This window comes from Python bivittatus, unplaced genomic scaffold, assembly GCF_059951505.1.
Source record: "Python bivittatus isolate LINGU-HERP-01145 unplaced genomic scaffold, Pbiv_v1 ctg000430_np1212, whole genome shotgun sequence".
Lineage (NCBI taxonomy): Eukaryota > Metazoa > Chordata > Lepidosauria > Squamata > Pythonidae > Python > Python bivittatus.
In genome coordinates, this window is record NW_028277071.1 from 4305213 (window position 1) to 4326288 (window position 21076).

Here is a 21076-nt window from a genome sequence, read left to right on the forward strand (position 1 = left end):
TGATGGAATGGAATAGAGCACCAATTTCCCAGGAGTGGAGAGACAAGAGGCAGCACAGTCCAGAGCAGGAGCATCGGAGGAGGAAGAGAATTAGGATAGCCACTCCCTAGAATCTCCCAGGGCATATCCACTATGTTAGAGTAGTACAGATTTAGTCTGGCAAGATTCTGTCTATATCATGTAAGGAATAAAAGAGTTGCATTGGGTGGACAGTTTACAGTAGTGGGCTGGGCCTGATGTAATGTGCCATCGAGTCAGTGTTGACTCCTAGTGACCATGTAGACAGATTTTCTCCAGGATGATCTGTCCTTAATCTGGTCTTTCAGGACTTCTATTGGTGCACCCATCACACCTGTAACTGAGTCCATCCACTTTGCTGCTGGTCTTCCTCTTCTTCTCTTTCCTTCCACCTTTCCCGTCATTAGAAACTTCTCAAGGGAGCTAAGTCATCACATAATGTATAATAATTTCTATATTAACCCCCACAAAAAACTACAGTGGTAGTTCCATGAATTCATAAGTTGTTCAGCTTACCTTCAAGGAAGTGCATATTTTGTTTTTTCTGTAGAAAGTTGAGATATTTAGAGCTTCTTATATTTCAGTGTTGAATGCAATTACAAATTATTCTCCTTACCAAAATATGCCTGAAACTCTTACCCACGAACCATTTTAACATTCTCTTGAAATAATCTGGAAATCAGGAGTTTTTTATTCTCAATTTTTATCTGATCTTTTTTCACAGATGTAGTTCTTTTATTAATTTGTGCTGCTTGTTGGAAGTTTCATTCTGTTTGGAAGTGGTGATTATTCTCAAGACTAAACACTAAAATTGCTAGGGGTAATCAACTAGCATTACCTTGCCTTCTAGACTTCTTAAAGCTTTCAAAGTGTTTATTCTCTGCATTCTCCAAAGAGGAAAGAACATTATTCTTAATGTACTGTGTTCTTTCTGCTCTTTCTTCTTTTTTAAAAATTTAGCTCAACCACTTTGTAAGAAGCATGTCTTTCAATAACACTGCAGGGGAACAAGTTTCCTTCAATGAACATGGAGAGTTAGAGGTTGGATTTGATATTATGAACTGGATTGTATTTCCAAATCAGTCTTTTCTGAGAGTCAGAATTGGAGGGATAGATAGCATGGATTCTCAAGAATTAACGTTCTCTTCTTCTGAAGAATCTATTGTGTGGCCTAGGAGATTTAACCAGGTATGGTCCAATTACATTTTAGATTATTTTCCATAATTATTCCACTGGTAAAAATGTTTACAGATCCAATAAACCCACCAGTGCTATTGAAACAAACAAACAAACACCATGGATTTTTTCTCTCCCATCAATTGTCCAGGCTATGTGTCATTGTGTGAATAGTAGGATGTGGGTATATCAAAAAGTGGGGTGGGGGGTGGGAAATGTGAACTTGGTAAAAATAAATGATGGTTTGGAGTTCCATATGTGGCATGCATCAGTTTTAAAGATTATAATTTGCATTTATTGTCCAAAGACCTGAACACCAAAGTATAAATATAATTCAAAAGTTTGGAATAAGATAAAATAGTTTAACAGATAAAATGATTTTACAGATATTACACAAAATGGAGCTGTTGGAGGCTCCTGGAGCTGGATGAACAATAAATAAATAAATAAGAATAATAAAATAATAAATCATTTTAAAACTCAAACTTACTAATTGATTAGCAAAGACATTGTTTTATAACCATTGTTAAAAATGTGGCTGTCACAGCTCTAATTTTGGAATATCTGACAGTAAATTTTTAATGTCTTCTGAAATATCTCTTCCCAGCTTCAATGTGCTTCAGTTAAATATTAAAACAGATTTTCCAACATAGTAGTAGTAGTAGTAATAATAATCATAATCATAATAGCCTGTAAGAAAGACCAAATGAAGAATAGAAAAGAGACATGGCAAGACAAAGTATTACATGGGCAGTAACCCCCTCCCAGAACAAAACAAAAAACCTAGAAGGCAAAGCAGATATCAACAAGACCTGGCAATGGCTAAGAGCAGGAAAGTTGAAGAAAGAGAAAGAGGGGCTAATTCTGGCTGCACAAGACCAACCCTTAAGAACAAACGCATACAAAGCCAGAACTGAGAAGGCAGCAACAGACAGCAAATGCCGCCTCTTCAAAGAAGCTGAAGAATCAGTGGACCACCTAGTTAGCTGCTGCAAGAAGATCACACAGACGGCATGACAATGCCATTGTTAGTTATAATGGTCCACTGGAATATTTGCAACAAATACCACTTGCCTGCAAGCAAGAACTGGAGGGACCACAAAATAGACAAAGTAATAGAAAAAGAAGAAACTAAAGTGCTCTGGGACTTTAGAATTCAAATACACAAGCACTTGCCTTACAACACCCCAGACTGGATAGTGGACATGGCAATACCTGGAGACAGCAGAATATAAGAGAAAGAACTGGAGAAAATCACAAAATATATAGACCTGCAAATAGAAGTAGAATGACTATGGCAAAAGAAAGCAAAGATAGTACCAATAGTACCAATAGTACCAATAGTTATAGGCACCTTAGACGCAATCTCAAAATATCTGGAGCACCACTTGAAGACCATCGGCGTTGACAAAATCACCATCAGTCAATTGCAAAAAGCAGCTTTACTTGGAATAGCTTATATCTTGCAATGATACCTTTAACACCGTCAAACCATCAAATAACAACATATGAGATCAGATGCAAGCAAGCTAGAACAGATGAGAGAAAAGCTGAAGAAGAAGAAGACCAACCTGATCAAGACATATCACCTAGAAACAAGGAAAATCAAAGAAGCACTGGAAACGATAAAGCAGCAAATAACCTCCATAGTCAAAAAGATCAGCAGATAGGAAGATCAAATTGCACGCTACAGGCAGAATCTCCAATTTCAGTCAAATCAGAAACGTTTCTACCATTCCATCAATGGAGAGACTGCAATGAACCAATCAATACCTGACAAAGAAGAAGCAGTGCAGTTCTGGGCACAGCTATGGGACAACCGAAAGAAATACAAGAATGCAGCTTGGATAAAGGAGGTAGATAAGAATAAAAAAAGAAACTGAAATAAAAGAACTTGTATTAAGAGCAGAAATGGAGAAAAGGGCAAGGAAGATGAAGAACTGGTCAAAGTGAAGATGAACTGCATTGTTTTTGGCTGAAACCTACTCATTGCCAAGCAGTTTAACAACATACTGCATGGAGGTGAAATTGAAGATTGAATGATCCAGCAAAAGGGGCAGCACCAGGCAACTACAGGCCAATTACTTGCTTGCCAACAACTTTCAAATTGCTAACTGGTGTGGTACCTAACGTAGGCCAACAGCATCTCATCGAAAAGAAGCTCTTTCCATCTGAGCAGAAAAGAAACCACCCAAACAGCAGAGGGACAAAAGATCAGCTTCTAATTGACAAGACGATTACAGAAAACTGTAAGAGAACAAAGGCCAGCTTGAATGTAGCTTGGATTGATTACAAGAAGGCATTCAACTCCCTGCCACATGATTGGATAATCAAGTACACAGAAATAACAGGAGTCAGCAGAAATACCAGAAACTTTGTGCTAAGATCAATGGCACAATGGAAGACACAATTGCTGGTCAGTGGTGATAGACTGGGAGAGGTTAACATCAAGAGAGGAATCTTTCAAGGAGACTCACTATCACCACTACTGTTTGTCATTGCAATGATTCCTCTGTCAACAAAGCTGAACAAGTCAGGCCATGGCTATCAAACATCAAAAACATCTGCCAGGTTATCCCACCTCCTTTACAAGAACGATCTGAAGCTTTATGGAAAAACACCCTCTGAAATAGAATCACTGCTTAACACTGTCCAAATATACAGCCAAGATATTGCAATGGAGTTTGGACTGGAGACCTTCCACCCTGACCACCAACAGGGGAAATGTAGCGAAAACTGAAGGAATCAAGATGCCCAATGGAAACATTTGGAGTACTACTTGAAGACCATCAGCATTGCCAAAATCACCTTCAGTCAATTGCAAAAGGCAGCTTTACTTGGAACAGCTTACATCCTGCGATAATACCTTTAACACCATCAAAAAACATCTGCCTATCCCAGGTCCTTGGGAAAGACTTGACATGTGGATAAAAATGTCAAATCCAGCCTAAACATCTAGCTAACTGTGCAAACGACAACAACAACAACAACAATAATAATAATAAAAATTCTATGAAATGGTTCCTATCCCATGAACAACAATTAAGCATGTGTGCAGAAAGAGTTAATGAAACAGCTGTACCCACATGATGTCTATTTTGGTAATGAAAGAGTTTTAGTGATGCTTGGATTTCCTTATGACACATCCATAGATGGAAGTAATGGCACAAGGAATGGATGGATCAAGGAAAGGTTGGATCAAGGAAATCCTGATCCAATCAAGTCCTGTCCCAAAGCTGTCTCAGAGCCTAGAAGTCTCACTAGGAGTGCATCAATATTCATTTATGCCTGTGTTACTCTCCTTTTATATATGACAACTCTGACCTACTGAAATAACTTAAGAAATGAAATATCATAGTCAGCCACCTAAAGATGATTCTGCCACATCTACAGAAAGTTGTATTCCAAAGCAGGAAAAAATAGGGCAGAAAAATTATAACACACATACATACACACACACACACATACACAATCATCCAAATCAGTTCTGAGATGTCAGGGTGATACACAGAGAGTGTTTTCTATAGTGGTGCCCAATGTGTAGAACATCCTGTCCACAGAATGTTTTGGGGCTCTTAGAATGAGACACTTTCACAGTGTTATTATACTATGTTTTCTTCCCGTAGAGTTATGTTATTCTTGTTTTACTGATTTTTAGTTTATTATCCTTGGTTTGTTATTCCTCTGGTACAGCACAATTTTCTGCTTAGTGGGTTTATTTCATTGTAAACCACCAGGACCCAGTCTTGATTGTAGCAGTATAAAGTGTTGTAGATTCAAAAGATAGAACTCAACACTGAGAAGAAATATCACACTTTATTACAAGCCATGATCACTGGGTCCAAGTTCATAAGAGAAACAGGACCAAGAACAAATGAAGGGGAAGGATTTTGATAGGAGTTAAGACTAGGGGAGCAGGAAATTCTTAGGCTCTGATTTGCTGGTGGGTTTCTAGGGCCACAGAGGGTGGGTCAAATTATTTTTATTTCATGAGATGAGGGAAGCTCAGACCTTTGCTAACGAGAGAGCAACGTTTGGAAATGCTCTTTGTTGCTCATGGTAATGACTGGTGGGAGATGAGGCATGTGCCCTTAATCTAGAGCTGGAAAGTCTGTGATTTTCCACATGGCTACACTGTTACAATTTCCTTAGTGGGTCTGCTGCTGGGCACTTGCGAAGGCTGAGTCCTGGTTGTCTTCTGTTGGTTTTGTCCTGGTGAGTGATGTTTCTTTTCTTCTGGCCTGACTGGATTAAGGGGGCTTTGTTTTGGGGCAGGAAGAGTCTCTTCAGTTCTGGTGGGGTGATGTTAAGGAGGGAGGGAAGCTGGGCATGGACCTGATCTTGTTTCTGAGGGCCTGGGAGGGATCCTTCATTTCTGGTTTGCCACAACAAAGTGTAATAACTAAATAAATATACAAATAAATAATGAAGGATATTATCTAATAAAATATCAAAAGAAAAAAAATCAAAGAATATTATCCAATCAAAACCATTCTCTTCTTTATATTGGACAGGCCCAACCAATTTCTCTGTGTAATAGCAAGTGCCATCCAGGATACAGTAAGAAAAAGATAGAATCAAAGCCATTTTGCTGCTATGATTGTCCTCAATGTCCTGATGGGAAGATTGCTAACCAGGAAGGTAAGAGATGTTCTGTGCAAAGCTTATGCACATGTACTGATGTTACTGGGGGAAAAAAAGTATCATAACTTTTCAATGGTACTAGTAGTGGCTCATACAATTTCACAGGTGGTCTATGCTTAATGATCCTTCTAGATTTTTTGGCTTCTTTTTGTAATGTATTTTCAATGACTGTAGTCACCATTGTTACATCTTCTAATTTTAAGGTTTCTTCTACAGTATTTGCGTGTGCTCTGGGTGGTTTGTTGCTATTTGCATAGTCTGAGGTTTCACCAGTTGTACCTTTTTTTATCAGTCACGTTGGTGTTCTACTTTCTGTCTGGTTGTACAGTTGATTGGTGATTAGTATCTGATTGTGTGTGTGTGTGTGTGTTTCAGTAAATTATATTGGGATGCATTATTTTAATTAAGAACTGCATTAAAATTACAGAAAAAATGATAAAGATAAAGATTTTAGTTGTTCTATTAATTCATGAGAACAAAATTCTATTTATTTGATCCTGCATATGGGAATAAAGCTTTAGGCAAGCTATACAAGTCAGTTTGCTTTGCATATTTTAAGCCAGAAGACCCTAAATGTCCTCTATTGATTATTTCAGCATAGGTTCAGGACTTATATCTAACCTGATATTTTCTTTTCTAGACATGGATGATTGTATTCAATGTCTGGGAGATAAGTACCCAAACAAGCATCAGGATTCCTGTATCCCCAAAATTATAACATTTCTGATGTATGAAGAAAAACTAGGGACCATTTTGGCTAGTTCCACTGTTTGCTGTTCTTTCATCACAGTAGTAGTTCTTTGGATCTTTGTCAAGAATAAGGACACTCCTCTAGTTAAAGCCAACAACCAGGGTCTCACCTATGCTCTCCTCATTGCTCTCCTTTTGTGCTTTCTTTGTGCTTTGTTATTCATTGGCCAGCCTTCCAAGGTGACATGTGTCCTTCGTCAAACTGCATTTGGCATCATCTTCTCAGTGGCTATGTCTTGTGTTCTGGCCAAGACCATCATTGTGGTTATAGCTTTCATGGCCACCAAGCTGCGCTCCAAGATGACCAAGTGGGTGGGGAAAAGACTAGACATGTCCATAGTATTTTGCTGCTCTTTTATTCAAGTTATGGTTTGCATTACATGGCTGACAACATCTCCCCCATTCCCAGATAATGACATGAATTCAATAACAGAAGAAGTCATCTTGGAATGTAATGAAGGATCAGTGTTCATGTTCTACTGTGTCTTGGGCTTTATGGGCTTCCTTGCCATTGTCAGTTTCATAGTGGCTTTCCTAGCAAGGAAATTGCCTAACACTTTCAGTGAGGCCAAGCATATTACCTTCAGTGTGTTGATCTTTTGCTGTGTCTGGGTGTCCTTTGTTCCAACATATCTGAGCACAAAAGGGAAATACATGGTTGCTGTGGAGATCTTCTCCATTATAGCCTCCAGTGCTTCATTGCTGATTTGTATCTTTTCCCCTAAATGCTTTATCATTCTTTTGAGACCTGATCTGAACAAGAAAAAGCAGCTAAGGAGAAAGCAATAGAAGAGTATGGATGGTCCTTTAATTATTTTAATCATTTATAATCCTATACCCATGCACCTGAAGAAAGCCCTACTAAACTCTGGACTCTCTGCTTCAGTCAGTATTGCATCCTTATAACAGGTACTGCATTCCCCTCCAGTAGTTGCCAAGTACAACACAAAGTGCTGATACTAACCTATAAGGTCCTACAATGGCTTGTATCCAGGGTATCTTTTGCACTGCCTCCTTCTTGGGGATTTGGGACCGCTTGTCTGTTCTTTGCCAGACGGAATATTAAAGGCCCCCTTCACCCAGAAGAAGAAGAGGGAAGAAGTGGAAGTTGTGTTCCTCAAACAAGATCCTCTAAGGCCTGGCCCCCACACTGGTCATTTTCAGGAGTGGAGCCAGTGTTTGGTGGTTTTGACAAACCTTTTGAATGTAACATCTAATGCTGGTTCTCCACTGTAGTTTGCTGCTACATTTATTTTTTTGGGGGGAAGGGGGTTGGTGGAGCCAAGATAGCAGCCCAACAACACATGTTTTTCTATGCTCCTGCATCTTTAATTTTATATAATTTTTAAATAATATATTTTAGCTATTTTTGGTTTTTTAAAGTTAGTTTTAGTTAAAATAAGTATATTACGTTAAGTATAGATTTTATTATTTTTTTACTGGACATCTTAGACTATTTTAAATATACTCACAATTTTTTATGGCGAGACGATCGTGGAAGCAAAAAGTGCAAGCTAAAGAGTCTGAGTGGATTTGAACAACATGGGAAAAAGAAGAAACAACATGGCATTGGTCCAGGCTCTCTCTCCTTATCAAAGTCTGCTAGAAAGGCAGACCACCAGGTGGACTGAATTCTATGGCTTCTATTAAACTTAGAAACAGTCTTGGTCGCACTTTTAGATGATCTCTGGTGGGACTGAGATGGGGATAATGCATCCATCCTTGCTCTTCTTGACCTCTCATCAGCTTTCAATACCATCAACCATGGTATCCTTTTGGATCAGCTGTGAGAGTTGGGGCTGGGAGGCACAGTTCTGTGTTGGTTCAGCTCCTTTCTCCAAGGCTGATCCCAATTAGTTTTGATAAAGAGTGAGAGGTCCACCCTACGGCCCCTACTTTGTGGGGTGTCTCAAGGTTCAGAGGCCTCAACACTCCCATTTAACATCTACATGAAACTGTTGGGTGAGATCATCTGGCACCATGGGATAAGGTATCCTCAGTATGCTGAAGATACTCAACTATATCACTCCATCCCAGGTGACCTAAGTGATGCTGAGGCTACCCTTTCATGGTGCTTGGAGGCTGTAGGGGCTTGGATGGGGGACAACAGGCTTCAACTGAACCCTGGTAAGATGGAGTAGCTGTGGGTACAGGGAGCCTCAAGATCTAGGAGTTTACAATCTTTGGTTCTTGACGGGGTTGCACTACCCCAGACAGACCTGGTGCATAATGTGGGGATCCCCCTAGACTCATGACTCCTGTTCAAAGAGCAGGTGGCAGTCGTGGCTAGGAGGTCTTTTGTGTAACTTCATGTTGTGCATCAGTTATACCCTTTCCTGGATAAGGAGGCCCTCTGTGCTGTCACTCATGTCCTGGTCACCTCCCAGTTGGGTTAATGCAATGAACTCTACATGGGGCTAACCTTGAAAAGTATCCAGAAACTACAGCTGGCACAAAATGCAGCAGTGCAGACAGTTTTGAATGCCCCTAGGGGAGCACATATAACATCTCTGTTACACAAGCTGCATAGGTTGCCTGTTTGCTTCTGAGTCCAATTCAAAGCCCTACATGGCACAGGACCAGGTTATCTGAGGAGCTGTCTTGCCCCTGTTATATCCGCCTGCCCCACTTGGTCCGGCAGAAGGGGCAGAAGTCAAAGAACTTCAGCTGGCAGGGTTTAGGAAGAGGCCCTTTTCTGCTGTGGCCCCCACCCTGCAGAACAGCTTACCACCTGAGGTATGATCCACCCCCACTCTCATGGCTTTCTGGAAAAGTATGAAAACATGGCTATGCCAGATGGCCTGGGGACCTGATGGGGGCTCACATTGTTGGAAATGGCTGGTGGGATAATCGATATTGCTCCCCCCATCATCTTGAATTGTATATAGTCTTTTTATATAGAGTTATTTTTAGCTAATTTTAATATGGATATTTATACTTTTATTTTTTTTACTGTTTTGGATTTTAATTGCGAGCTGCCCAGAGTCACCCTCTGGGGAAGATGGAGATGGATGGCATATAAATTTAACAAATAAATAAAGAAACAAACTTAATGTCCCAGTATTTATCCTGGAGTCTTGCTCAAATGAGGCTGTTCCCCTCCTATTCAGATTTAAACTCTACTCTTAAATGAGGCTGTTCCCCTCCTATTCAGATTTAAACTCTACTCTTACTTGCTAATCTATATTTTCCCCCAGTTCGTGGACATAGGAAAATAAATAATTTGTGGGATCAATTTGATACTTACATAAATTTGCTATTACATCAATATCCAGACTATATAATTATAATAATCGATGACTTTAATGCATGTATTGGGAAATCTGTTTTTGGAAGTTTGACAGCCATGGCCTGACTTGTTCAGTATTGTTGAGAGAGGAATCAATAGAGTGACAAATAGTGGTGATAGTGAATCTCCTTGAAAGATTCCTTCATTCTCTAATATTCAGTTAACACTATTGAAAAACTCAGGATTTAATAGAGATGCTTTCTCTTCTCTTCTCTTCTCTTCTCTTCTCTTCTCTTCTCTTCTCTTCTCTTCTCTTCTCTTCTCTTCTCTTCTCTTCTCTTCTCTTCTCTTCTCCTCTCCTACCCTACCCTACCCTACCCTTCCCTTCCCTTCCCTTCCCTTCCCTTCCCTTCCCTTCCCTTCCCTTCCCTTCCCTTCCCTTCCCTTCTTTTGTTTTCTTTTCTTCGCATTTGTTCTGACATTATTAATGGACTGCCAACCATGATATTGCTCTCAATAATTATACCCTTCTTACACTATTGCTTTTATGATGGAGAAGACCAGGGCTGAGGAGCTGTAAATAATATATAGTCTTCTCTCTGGTTCAGTAGGACTTTTGATTGTGAATTAGATATTTCTCCACAATAATTATCAAGATAATTCTCAATTACATGTTCTAATCCCAAAGGAATTCTTCAACTCACCTATATGTTTCTCCTATATTTCTTGTTATTTCACTGGAAAAGTATAAACAATATTTCCACTGAAATATAACCATGGATTATTCTCATGCATGTTTAATTTGATCTGCAATTCTGAGCTAGTTATTTCTTCTCTGCAATTATCAAATATCTGTGCAAAAATCAGTGTCTCAGAAACACAGCACAACAAAGCAAAAGAACCTGAGGAGGTTGAAAGCAACATTCTCTTGATTATTTCAACTTGGGGATATTTATAGTTAGTTTCTAACTTGAATAATTGTCACTGACAACTAGTACAACACTGGCCAAGGCTGCAGGAAGTAAATTTCAAGCAGGAACTGCTTCATTCAAGATGATTGTACTGGAAGCCATGTTTTTGATGATTTTAGCTCAGGTAGTATGTATGATTCCCAATCCTGAATGCAGCATCAGTGACCCTCTGCCTTTTCTTCACAAGGAACACAAACCAGGAGACCTCAACGTTGTAGGCATTCTTTCTAAGATCTACCTATTTTATAACATGATGGACTTCAATGAACCACCCTCTAGTAATCTTTTTGATGAAATTCTGTAAGTTTATTTTAGGTTACAGGTAAAGAGGGACAGAGAAGGATGTTGGTGTTACTTCCTCTAATTTTAAACCTCATTTATTTTCTTCCAATTCACAAAACCTAGTCACTTGCACTGTAACAGAAGCACTTCATCTAGGAATAGCATCTTGGCATAGGCTGAGTCTGGGCGACCAGGATATCTACTAATCAGAGGTAGGACGAAGGAGCAATGAAGAAGAACATGTTCTGTAGATCCTCTGGACCCTGATGGGCCAATTTTCTGCTAGCTAAATGCATCCTATGTGACTGAAATTCATTTACATTTTAGATATTATCACTTTTTTGTAATTTTAGATGTTATTGTACCTTATCAAATTTTAGTGTCTATTTTATAATTTAAATATGTCTTTACAGATGTCATTGTAATATTGCTTCTTGCCTCTTCTAACAGCTGACTGAAACCTTTTGTTAAGTTCCTTCCTGAGATCCTTATTTTTTTTGGGTCTGGCTTCTTTTCTGTTCTTAGCAATTTCTCCTGGACCTCACTCATAGATGCTAGTTAGGTTGTTTTGTAAATGTATTTCTATTTTGTCTTAAATTTTATTTCATTTAATATCTATTTAGATGGATTTTATATAGAGAGAGAGATATTCACAGAGCACTCTGCTTGGACTGGTCTATGTCCATAATAATAAACTGAATTGAATTATTCCAATTCATCTTCCCTGAATCTTTATTTAGCATATAGTAGGGGAGAATATAATGCCTCGTCTCACTCCTTTTGTTAACCTGGAGTCAGTCTGTTTCTTGATGTCCTGTCCTATAACATCCTGGCCTGTCTATAGGTTTCACATGAGGACAAAATGTTCTGGGATTCCCATTGTCCTAAACTCATTCCATACCCTGATATGGTCAATGCAATTAAAGGATTCTGGATAATCAATGAAGCGCATACTGACTTTTTCGGGGGGGAGGGGTATTCTTTGTGTTTCTCAATTATCTAGGATGCATCAGCTATCATTGTTTCCTAAATCTTTTTCAAAACCACCTTGAATATCTGGCATCTCCCTTAACATGTTGGATGCCAATCTGCATTGGATAATCCTGACCTCTTCCAATCTGTTGCCCATTGTGTCATTCTCCAGATTTCCTGGCAAACTTTAGTTACAGTCTTTACAAATTCTATTTTTGTTGCTTGCCATATCTCTCTAGATATTCCATCAATTCCTGTACCTTCCTGAATTTGTAATGACCAGACAAGTGATCTGACTTTCTCTTTTATTACTAGACAATATTCCTTTCATCTATATATTTTTTTCAGATCTTCCTTGAGTCCATTTACTATCGGTCCATTTGTGTCATTTTAGCATAGCAATTTGAGGTTGAAACCTCCATTTGCATTTGGAGATCTTTGCAAAGACTTTCCATTTCCATCTTTGATGTCTTTACAGATGTCACTGTAATATTTCTTCTTGCCTCTTCTAACAGCTGACTGAAACCTTCTGTTAAGTTCCTTCCTTATCTTTTTTGGCTTTGGCTTTTTTGTTCTTAGCAATTTCTACTGTCTGTTCTGACATCCTTTTTGCTTTCCTCTGTCACTTGATCTTTAGCAGTCTCTTTTCACTTAACAGCTGATTTTTCTGAGGAAATTAAGACCAGAAGAATTTCTTGGGTAGTGAGAGAAATCAATCCCTTAATCAGACATTTCAAATATTGTGAAAAGAAAGGCAAGAAACGTCTGACTAGATATGAAAATAATTGTCCATGTATATCAATAAAAATCCTTTGCCGTTTGCTGAAATGAAATATCCCAAGTGTGGAGCTATGAGAAAGTGCATTTACTTCTCCTTTCAGAGTTATGACGCCCCTCTACCAGCAGTTCCTGGCTTTGCAATTTACAATCCAGGAGATCAATGAGGATCCTCACATTTTACCCAATTACACCCTGGGCTTCCAAATCTATAATAGTTATTTTACTACAATCTGGACCTATCGTGCCTCACTGGAAGTATTTTCTGGTCAGGACAGGTTCACTCCTAACTACAACTGTGACCAGCAGAGCAGACCAATAGCTGTCATTGGAGGACCAACGTCTGCAGTTCAGGCCCATATGACCACCATCCTGTCTCTCTACAAAGTACCACAGGTACAATGCTTGCATGGAATATTGGTATTTTACCAGGGTTTAATTCAAATGTGGAATCCTTTTTTTAATGCGTGTATTTTTGGTACAGAAATTAATAGTCTTATGACCAGAACAAATAGCATGTATGCATGAATCTATGATGTCCACATGTCTTATAGATAGAGAAGTAGACAGTGAGTCATTGTTGTGCAGTGGTTAAGGTGCTAGACTAGGAGAGGGGAGCTGCAGGTTGCAGTCCTCCTTGAGGGACAGAAGGCTGGTAGGTAACTTTCACCAGTCACTCAGCCTCATCCTTAGACTGGGAAGTTGAAAAAAATCTACTTACACACCCACAATGGAGCAAAATGGAAGTTTACAGGCCATGGCCATTAAGGAATAGTTTTCCTCCGCCTCCTCCTCCTCCTCCTTCTCCTCCTCCTCTATCTCCAACTCCTCATCTTGTTGTTGTTATTGTTATTGTTATTGTTGTCACTGTTACAGTTATTATTATTCAGCTGAAGAAAAGAAGCTGTGAGATAGTGAGGGGTTTTTTTTCATACATGCGATAAGCAGAATGAAAAATATTTTTTTCCTTGAGAAAAACTAATACAAACACAACATATTTTCATAACATGGAATTTAGTCCCAGAGAGAACTTACACTTTCTTTTAGGAGCAGCTCAATTGCAGTCTCAGGTACAAAACCAAACTCTGGGATGGATCAATGAATGTATTGGCAGACAGGCAGAAAATATCAGGAGTGAAAGATACAGCCATTGGTTCTTAAAGTCTAGTTTCAATCCATTCAGCAATAAGTAAATGTCACCAGATGCAACCCCTATTTTTCCCCCTGCCCCACATTTCCATTTGTTTTCTTCAGCTCATCTATGGCTCCACTCCAGAAATGTACCAGAAATGAAATAAAAAGATTCAGAGTTTCAAAACATATGGAGTATAATTTTCAGCATATAGGTCAGTGGGCATCACAGGATATGAATTCCTTTTTTACCAATATATGAGATAGATCATCTCCATGAAATATAAAATGCATGCAACTGCATTTGTTGCTAATGTATTTCTGTAGATAGTTTCTTCCAAAATATGATTAAATTCCAGGTTTTCTTGCCCTCTTATTCCTACTGAACTTTAGATGATTCATACAATCTGGGAGCAACGTTGAGTTTTTTTTACCATTTCCTAAATTTATATATGAAGTGTGGACTTTAAATTTCAAACAATCATTGGTTCTTAAATTCTAGTTTCATTCCATTCAGCAATAAGTAAATGTCATCATATTCAATCCTTATTTTTCCCCGTCTCACATTTCCATGTATTTTCTTCAGCTCATCTATGGCTCAACTCCAGAGATGAATACAAAAACACAGGCTACTATATACCAACAGATGTTCCCAAATGTAGATCATCAGTACAAGGGGATTCTCCAGTTACTGCTCCATTTCAGATGGACTTGGATTGGGGTGTTATTCTCAAATAATGATTATAGTGAAAGATTTATACAGGATATGGCTCCCATGTTTTCTCAGAATGGCATTTGCTTTGCTTTCAGTGAAAGATTTCCAGCAATCACTTATTCCAATAACATTTTGTCTGCTGTGGAAGCCGGGTTTGAAATGTTCAATGTCGTTATGGGAAGCACTGCTAATGTAGTGGTAGTTCGTGGTGAAATTGAAGACATGATTCTTCTGAGAATATTTCCCAGCTTATCAAAATATGAAGGAAAACCATTACGGAGAAGAGTTAAAGTATGGATTATGACAACCCAGATGGATTTCACCTCACTTCCCTTTCAAAGAAATGAGGAGATAGATTTCCTCCATGGTGCTCTGTCCTTTTCAATTCATTCAAAGGAAGTAGTGAGATTCCAGGGGTTTCTTCAGATGAGAAACCCTGCCTTGGAAAAAGAAGATAGCTTTATGAGGCTTTTCTGGGAAAATGCATTTGAATGTTCATTCACCAGGTCCATAATGGATGAAGAAGATACAGCCATCTGCACTGGAGAAGAAAAGCTGGACAGTCTCCCTACATCTGTGTTTGAAATGGACATGACTGGCCACAGCTACAGCATCTACAATGCAGTCTACGTAGTGGCATATGCATTGCATGACTTGCAGTCATCCCTTTCCAAATACAGAACAGAAGAGCAGGAAGCCAAACAGAACCTTTTAAAACAACCACTCTGGAAGGTAATGTCCTGAACAAACAAAGAGCAGAGGGCTCGCCCTACCTGCATGCATTGTAATAGCATCTAGACTGTGGAGGACATTTTCTGCAAGAAGACTTTTTAGAAGGTGAATTCCTAACAGATCATTTATCTCAAAGTGATTCCTTTTTTCCATTGTTCTTTCAAACACAGTTGGTTGAAAGAATGTAGTTAAGTAGCTGATAGCTTTGCCTGTGCGTCCCTCACGTGTTTCCTGTAATAAAGTTTCTTTATGTTAAAATTACAAAGTGCAGCTTCATTAGCACTTGCTCACATTAAATTCTTGTGAGCTAGAGAATAAAAGAAAAAAAATTGAAAGATAGCATGCAGTTAATGATTTTTCAAATGATCATGCAGGATAGAAATCCCATATCTTAAGGCTGAAATCTTATGCATAGAAATCCCACTAATTTTAAAGCTGAAGGGAAAGTATTTTGCACAGAGAAGACCATGTGCAAGGGATTTTTAGCAGAAGGTCGGAAGAGATTGATGGAAAATCCTGGGTCATCTAATACACATAATGATGGAAGGAGAATCCCAGTAGCTCTGGATGGGCCAAAATGGTCAAAATACTGTTTAATCAGTCAATGACCAAATTTGGTGGAAAAAAAAAAATACAACACCAAAGTAAAATCAAATAGACGAAATAAAATACTGCCATAACAAAGATAAAATAACAAATAATAATGTTACATACACTGCTATAATGGTGTGTTAATTACTTGTGCAAGTGTAGATCTAAAACATTACGATCTATGAAGTAAAAATATATATCACCTAAAACTGGATAGCTAGCATGTATTAAACCTAAAATGATAAATAGAACAGAAATGGTTATTTCTGTGACCAGTTATGCCTTATTTCATAGCGGCAACACACAATTTGGCTACTGCACAAGTGATAAAGGGATGGGAATTTTAGAAAATACCTCCATATTCTGCAAATGACAGTGAAAGAGCTTTTGAAAAATTTGAAAAAAATGTAATTAAACACATTGGATTTTCATGAGAATGCAGACTGGATGACTGCAGCTATGGAGTGTCAGATGAGACTAAAGTATTAAGGATGCACAAAGGCAAAACAGACAAGGGGGTGGCTGCCTTTTACTTTTTATCTTGTAACAGAGACACTTTCACATTTGGATTACAATATTAGAATGGCAACTACCAGAAAAGCAGCAAAAATGAAAGAAGGGAGGAGAAGAGCAACCTACAGAAAGGGGAATCATCCCAGAAATGTTGCAGAAAATGTTTCAGCAATTGGGTAAGAAGGCATCTGAATCAGCTAATGGTAACTTGGCAGCTTTTGAAGAGAGGGTGGAAGAAAGATTTGCAAAGGTGAAAGAGGAAATGAAAGAAGTAAAGAAAATAGAATAATCTGTAGGACTAGTAACCGGAGATGTAAAACAAATTAATGATAAAGTGGAAATTTTGGAAAGCAAGACAGAAGTTATATATAGAGGGATGGAAAAAGTTCTAGATAATTTGGCACTTTAATTTGGCACTATGAGAGAGAAAGAATTCTGCATGAGATTCAGAGCAATTCCAGAGGGTTTGGGTGAAGATATTAGAGAAGAGGTTATTAAAGCCTTACCAAACTTTTGGGAATGGGATGAAGAGGATACAGAGGCAGAAATTGACCAAGTTTACAGGATAAATATGAGATTTGCAAAATTAGGAAATGTTCCAAGGGATATTCTTATATACTTTGTCAGAAGACAAGTGAGCAAGTTCTGCAGCAGCATTTTAATACACAATTGAAGATTGATAATACAGATGTAATTGTCCTTAAAGAAATTCCAGTTAAAATACTGTGCAAGAGAAAAGAGTATTTCTTTCTGACAGATAGACTTAATCAGAAAAATATTCCATTTTGATGGAACAAATTGGAAGGGGTAATTTTTACTTTTAAACAGCAGAGGTTTTGACTGAATTCTGTGCAGAAAGCAAGAGAATTTTTGGAAAAATTCAAAGAAGAAATGGAAGACATACAAATGGATGTAACAGTGACAGATGAGACTACACAAAAGCCTCAACAGGTACAACAGGAAAGTGAAAAGAATGTTACTAAATTAGGTACTACAAGTTTTGACTTTTCTAAATTTTCTGATTTTGTATTACAAATACTCAATGTGGAACATAAATGGAGCAAATACTCCTCAAAAGAGGAAAAAATGATTATTTGGAAACATTAAAACAAGATATAATTTGCTTACAAGAAACACACATTAGAAAAAAAGATACTAAATATTTGATTTACAAAAACGTGGTGAAAAATTTATTTCAGCAGGAAAGGAAGGGAGGAGAGAGGGGGAGGGAAATAGAGTTGTTTTGTATATAAACCCCCAACTACAACCAGAATTTATATTGACTAATGAGCATGGTAAATATGTTGGAGTGGAAGTTAATTTGCATGAGGTTAAGATTCAGATATTGGGAATTTATGGCTGAAATGAGGACAAAGTAACATTTTATAAAGGACTTATGGATGGACTAATGGACTTGTTGATTCATGGAGCACAAAAATGGCAATTCAAAAGAGTATACTTATTTCTCTGAAAGATCCAGATCTTTTTTCAAGAACAGATATGATTTGGATTTCAAAGAATCTGGCTACTAATCTTCATAAAGTAAAGATACTACCAAAGACTTTTTCAGACCATAACCCAGTGAGCTTGGTTTTTAAAAGAAAACTTCGTTCTTTTAGATGGAGATGAAATGAAATGCTGTTACAAACAGGAATAATAGTAGAGGACTGTGAAAAGAAATGTAATCTGTAATGTAAGGCACAGATGTAAGCATGGTTTGGGATGCAAGTAAAGCTTTCATGAGAGGATATTTTATACAACATAATAGTGAACTCAAAAAGAAGAGGCAAGAGAAAACACAAGCTATTTTGGATGAGATAAAAAGAAAAGAAGAAGAATTAAAGAAGTTTCCAGAGAAGATACGTATTTCACAACAAATTAAGCTTCTACAGCAACAATTATCTATTTTAACAGTAAGAGGAATGGAAATAAACATGAATTATGCAAAACAAAACAAAAAACTTCGAGTTTGCAAACAAACCAGGGAAATGGCTGACATACAAATTTCTTACAAAAAGAAAAAGAAAAGAAAATGATACTAAAATTACAAGAGAGATATATGGTAATAACAGATAATGTGAATATGCAAAAAGTATTTCATCAATGTTATTCTAATGTATGTAAAGGATAAGAAATTTCCTTGGAGAAAATGGATGATTAGTTAAAGAAACAAAATTTACTGAAGATTACAGAGAAACAGAAACAGATTATGAATGGATTTATAACAATAAGGGAAATTTGTGAAGATATAAAAAGGTCTAAAAGAGGAAAGGTGCCTGGACCAGATGGTTTACTGGATTCTTATTACAAATGTTTTGAGAATGAACTTTTACAAACTTTACAAAATATGATGAATTCAATTTTACAGAGGGGAAAGATGTTGGACAGCTGGAAAGTGGCTACTATAGCATCAATACCTAAACAGGGACAAGATTTGACCTTAACAAGAATCTATCATCTGATATAATTACTGAACAATGACTGCAAGTTGTTTACCATGATTTGGGCTGAAAGGTTGAAAATAATTTTGTAAGAATTTATTCATGAAGATCAATGTGGGTTTTTATCTAAGCGACAGTTAAGGGATAATATTAGAAATGTGTTGGATATTTTGGAATATTTGGAGCAACATTATCTAGCTGATTTTGCTGATCCCAGAAAGATAAGCAGGAAATATTGGATCTGGTAACTTGGTGGATGGCAAATCAGTTGAAAATCATATTTCTACCATTTCCAAGAATACTTCTATTGTGGGTCTATCAGTTCCTAAGGAAATCACATTGTTTTCAAAGGAACTTAACTTTCTTGTCTGTAGGAAACATTTTAACCATACACGTAATTTCAAATTTGTGTCCTTGATTAACCGGGCTCAACAATCTTAGCTACTAATAACATGATCTCCAAGCACCCAGGAAATCATGATTTTTTAAAAAACTCTCTGTTTTAATCTCACCCATGTACCTCTTTACTATTTCAAACTTGTTGTTCTATATTTCAATGTGTTTTGAAAACATTATTGTCCCAAATTATGTGCATGATTTGGCAGTCTATGAATTTCCAGTGAGTCTTATTGACTAGGATTAGAGTGCTCACTAGTCTCCTTCAAGGTTCATGGATCAAATCTATAAATGTGGTTACTAAGAGTCAACAATGATTTGATGGCACATAATCAATCAATTAATCAATCAATAGTGGGTTTAATATTTCTACACCACTCAGAGTCACTCCTGTGTGATGGGCAGTTCTATAAATAATTTCAATCAATAAATTAATAAACTGTATTCAAAACAGAAAAAAAATCATACTTTTTCTATATTCTGAGGAATGACTACTGTACTCCTTTTCTTTTACTTTGCAATTAAGCTCAACTACTTTATGAGAAGAATCTCATTCAACAACAGTGCAGGAGAAAAAATTTCCTTCAACCAGAATGGAGAGCTAGAAGTTGGATTTGATATTATAAATTGGATCACTTTTCCAAACCAGTCTTTCCTGAGAGTCAGAGTTGGAAGGATAGACTTGATAGATTCCCAAGAAGAAAAGCTTACCCTTGATAAGGATGACATCATATGGCCATGGAGATTTAACCAGGTATGGTCTACTATCTCCCAACTATATCCTGTTAGGATTCCAGTAATGAAAATAAGATATATATCCTATCCAACAAGGACATTCAGAAAGAGAAATCCTGCTGCAACCTCTCTGTCTATCTCTCTGAGTGTGTTTGTGTGTCCAAGTAATGTGGCTAACACTAGGACATATTTTCTCTTGTTCATCTGTTGGGTATGCTCTAGTTTATCTCTGTGTGAAAGTAGGGAATCTATGAGAAAGGAAACAGATGGTTTGGGTTTTTTAGATGTGATTTGAATAAAAAATGTTGGGGGTGCCTACAAGATGCACAAGTGCCAGATAACCCCAAATATTCACATAGATTTTGCAATGTGTTTTTGGGTAACAGTTGTATTCTGATCCCCCAAGAATAAGAATTACGTACAGTATGTGGACAATCATAGTCGATGCAACATTATTATCCAATGAATCCCTCAGTGAATAAATGGGACACAACCCTGCATGGTATATTATTAAACATGGCATGTTTCTGCATATTGGAAGCTATATGTAGTATTTATGTTGTCACTGTTTGAAGAAATGCAGTCTCTCCTTTCATTACACACAGGCCCAGCCACTTTCTCGGTGTAACAACAAGTGCCCTTCAGGCTATAGTAAAAGCAAGATAGAAGGAAAGCCATTTTGCTGCTATGATTGCCTTCAATGTCCAGAGGGAAAAATAGCACATCAGCAGGGTAAGAAATCTCATTTGTAAAGCTTATAGGTATAATAAAATCAAAACACATTGATATCCTTTTTTTTCAAATCCAAAAGAATATATCACATTGTTTTCAGTTGTTCCTAATTCTCCCCATCTGTTATGGGTCACAGAAATGGAAACCACTCAGAAAAATTCAAATAATAAAAGTGATTGTGGTTAAATTTTTGAATTTGGTGACTGACCTTTCTGAATTCTTTAGTGCAGTAATTTGACCCCATCTCTCTCTAATGATGTGACTCTCCAAT